We start from the raw sequence: 4,531 nt of genomic DNA on the forward strand, positions 1-4,531 counted from the left end.
CTAGATATCACTTGTTATAAACACAAAAATATTATAGTGACAGTGTTAAGAGGTACTATTTTTAGAGGGTCAAGAGATTGATTACGGTTTCTACAGGCTTTAATTTATATGGATCAAAATCTGTCATTTTCAGGGGCTGGTATGAAGCTAAATCCAGGCAAGAACCAAGATATGTGTGGGGGGAAAATGATAAGTGGATAGCTTAGACAAGTTGTTTGAAGTCTTAGGGAAAAACATATAGTGTAATTTTCTCTGTATTTTGTGATTCATTGGCCCATTTTTTTTAATTGGAAAAACCTTGTAATTACAGATTAGGTTTGCATCACGATGGCTTTTATAATAGATCTTAACTTAGAAGATATTTTATCTGACATAGTTTATCTGGGAACTTTACAGTTATAAATAATGTACTTTTATTCAGCATGGTGCCTCTGGATATTTTTTCTCTAGGAACTTGAGATTCCATGGGTAGATTAGGATTCTGAGGAGACTTTCATTGGGTGTATGAACACAGTAGAATGAGATAACTTAAAAAAATGAATAAAGGTTCAATAGAATTGAATGTCCCCCTCTTCCACAAAACATACGTTCAGTCAATACAAAAATGCTACAGTTTTCTGATACGCACACTTCAATGAACTTTGGGTCTGCTACTCTTTCTGCTCAAGATTAACCTCATCTGATACCTCATAAATCTGATGAACTCTTATGTATAGTTTAGAATTATCTTAATTTTATAAATATATCTTCTTCCTTACTTTTCCATCAGACAATTCTCATTCTCCTGTTTCTTGAAAATATTCCTATTATGTTTACTGCACTACACTGTATTATTTCTCTTTACATATCTATCTCTGCTAATAAATTATAATACCTTTGAGCTCTAGTTTATGGTTCATGGCCCATAGAATTTATGGTCCATAGAATTTTTGAATTTTTTGTTAAATTGAATTGAATTGTGTATTTTTCTATGAAAGCATCCACACTCTTCTCTTATTTTCCTTCTGACCAATGACAGGTATGTGAGGGATGGACAAGTTTAAGGGCACAGTCTTTTGAAATGGTGCAGAACAAAGTTAAATGATCCACAAGGAGATCAATGCATAGAATTAGACATAGAAGCGTAATGCTCAAACCAATAAGCTCACCATCTTGAGGGCTGTAATGAAGCTAGAAATTTATTTTCTTGCTTTGCTGTGGTTTAGCTTTAACGGATCTGTGTTTCCAGACTTATAGGAGACAGGTACTATTAAAATATAGTCAATTGTTATTAGTGAAGTTATTCACTTATTTAGTGGAAGAAGTAAAATAATATTAATAAAATGTAATGTATTTTAGAGCCACAAAATTTAAAAATTATGAAAAAAGATTGAATATAATTAAATTGTAAAGAATTTCAAAGCGATTTTTTGATGTCTGTCTTTGTTCAGTTTCATAGTAAAATCATTTAGTTTAAAATGTTTTAAGTTCATATTACTTGACATTTGAATTAGTATAAATTATATTGAAAATCAGATGAATGAGAAGTTATGGAGGGTTTTTTTTTGTTGTTGTACTAGATACTTTCAAGGAACTAGAATTTTTTATTTTATTTTTTACTTGTCAAGAATAATTAGCTCATAATAGGCTTTGGGTAGAATTAAGATTTTGTGTCATGTATTTACTTTAATAAATTTAAAGATGCAAGTTTATAAATTTGGTTTGCTAGTGTTGTTTGTTCATTTGTTTGTTTGTTTTAGGTGGATCAAGTTTTTGCTGATGATAGTAGCATTATATTGTAGATTTTGTAACCTTCTACCAATGTTTTCTAAGCATGTAAGATAATTAAAATCAACAGGATAATTGTTATGCATGCAGATTGTCAGTTCGGATTGATAAATTTCTGGGGCCCAAGAATCTATTTCTTTTACCATGAAGTCCAGGTGATTCTCTTTTCTTTTTTCCAATGGACCGCAACAGCTGATTTCTGTGCCACCTTAATAGATGAAGAAATTTGAAAAACTTACAGGTCTTTTGGTCATTAATTACTCTCTTTTGCTTTGATTATTTACTTTTCTCCCCAGATTTATCTCTCACCACCAGTCATTTTGTTTTTTAAGGATTAATCACATTGAACAGCCCTGTTTGCCCATGTTGTTTCCCGCACTTCAAGCATACAGCCTCGGCATTCCCCTCACTGGCCCCATCTGTCATCGAGACTTAAATCTGGTGTCTTCTAGGAATATTTTTTTGACAACCTACGCTCGAGTTGTCTCCATCACTGTACTCTAAATCATCTGTGCCTTTCATTTACCATGGTACTTAGCTTTCATCATCGTACTCATTTTTTCTATGAAATCTTTCCAACTAGACCCTGAGATACTTGTGGGCAGGCACACTACTAATTATTTTTCATGTTTCTAGACTGGCGTGAAATTACCTAAAATAGATATCTAACACATGTTTATTAAAGAACCCCAATTTTGGGGTTCTAGCTTTTTAAAATAATTTTTATTTTTCAATTACATTTGACATCCATTATTATTTTTGTTTCAAGTGTACACCCTAAATATACAGTGCTTTTAAGTAATGACCATTTTTTCTCCTCAGTGTCTTCCATCTACATGAAAAACTCTCATGACTGGCTTTATATTGATAATAAAAGGTCAGTGACACACAAAAAAATTAACTGTTAGAAAAATTATCAAAGGAATACATACATATGCAAATATATGAGATAACATAAATTAAAAGAAGCTTCTTTACCATCTCCAACTCATGATAAACACTATTACCAGTTTCTTGTTTGTATTTCTAAAAATGTTCATATACATAAAGCATATATAGATATAAATATCTTATACATATTTGTATAAGTACAGATACATATTTTTTGCATGCTTTTGTACAAATAAGTTGATAACATATTTATATCTTGGAGAAAATTTTATATCAGCTTATATAAACACATGTTTTAATTGACCATATTAGTCTATCTTCTGTATATATCATGATAACCATTAATTGACATCCTCTTACTAGATATTCTAGTTAATTCCATTTTTTTCTCATTACAAATAGTACTGTAATAAATGTTCTTGTGTGAAATCTTTGTGTAGTGAAAAATTATTTTGCTTAAAGTAGTATGGATTTTAGATACCAGTACATATTTCTGAATTAAAAATAAAAAAGACGGTTACAATCTATACTCCTATCAAGAAGAAGAGAATATCTCTTCACACCCTCACTAATTTTTTATTATCCAATTTATATTTGTATGACCTCATGGGTTTTAATGAACATTTATTTACAGATTAGAGAACAGGAGTATCTTTGCAAGTATAGTAAGTATATTTATATTACTTAAGCACATTGTCTTCTTCTGGCTTAGAAACTTTTATGTTTCAATTTTCTTCTTTTTTAGTCTAATGTTCTCCAAAAGTTTGTTTTTCCATGCTTTTAATCTCTAGATCCTTCTTCATTTCCGAAACCCTGGTTTCTATAGCCTATTTTATATTTTCAATAATACCAAACCATTCTTCAACATTTGACTATTTGAAACATACATTTATGCTTTATGTAATGTCAGTTTTCCAGTTTCTCCATTATTCCCATTCTATTAGAAAGTATCTAAGACTGATATAAAGTCATTTTTATCTTTTCTCTTAAATCTTACAATTTAATAAAATGCCAACACTAAACATATTCTATAGGTTTTAGTTGAAGTGCCTGCTTACCCAGAGTTCATAATACTTATTACCTGTTCAACTCTTTCAGAAAAAAATATACTTTTAAAGTTAAGAAAAGTTCTATATTTGAGATAAAGAATATTCTTTTAAAAATATAGAACACTACCTGAATTTGCTTGTCATCTTTGCACAGGATCCAGGCTAATCTTCTCTGTATTTTGATTTTAGAAAAGATACTGCCAAAACCAACATTAATTTTTCTGATCATGAATTTGTTTACACTAGTATGATTGTTTTTGTATGTGAATACATATATATGTGGCCCAATATTTAACTAGTTTTACTTCTACCTTAGTGATATACCTGTTCTGGAGCTGCACTTGTTGAAAAGCACTGAAATAATTTGTATATAAGTTCTGTGTATGCTCTAAGTATTTAGAATATTTCATCTATCTTTATTCCTTCCTAAAGTAATAAGGATAAACTGGAAATAACCTTCAATTTTTATAGGATTTTCATAAAATTCTTTAACATTCAGTGCTACATGCGTCTTTAAACTCTAGAACGTTTTCCATTAGATAGCTCTATTATAAAGTTTAACATATTGTTTTCACCATCTTATTTTTAAAAATGTATTGTAAAATTATGCATGTTAGAACATTGCACTCATATATTAGCTTCCAAACTATAGTTGAAAGGAAATATTTGTTACATTTTGCATAAGTCTCAGAGTTTCTCTGTCTCCTTCTTTCTGTCTTGCCTTAAGGACGGCAGAAACAGAGAAGCAAGAGGAAAAAGGTAATTGACCTCTTGACCAAGTTGTTCTGTTTGGTGAGGTTGTACCACATTGTCCTTGTGAGGTT

At 30.3% G+C, this 4,531-nt stretch overlaps 1 non-coding gene across 1 annotated transcript; it reads right to left on the reverse strand.

Annotated features, from left to right (window-relative positions):
• Nucleotides 1-3,816: 3,816 nt before the first annotated feature.
• LOC136307148 (U6 spliceosomal RNA) lies at nt 3,817-3,920 on the reverse strand. The gene has a single exon (XR_010725830.1). It is a non-coding gene; the product is annotated as a U6 spliceosomal RNA (small nuclear RNA).
• Between the last annotated feature and the right edge of the window lie 611 nt (nt 3,921-4,531).

Source organism: Saccopteryx bilineata, chromosome 5, assembly GCF_036850765.1.
Source record: "Saccopteryx bilineata isolate mSacBil1 chromosome 5, mSacBil1_pri_phased_curated, whole genome shotgun sequence".
Taxonomy (NCBI): domain Eukaryota; kingdom Metazoa; phylum Chordata; class Mammalia; order Chiroptera; family Emballonuridae; genus Saccopteryx; species Saccopteryx bilineata.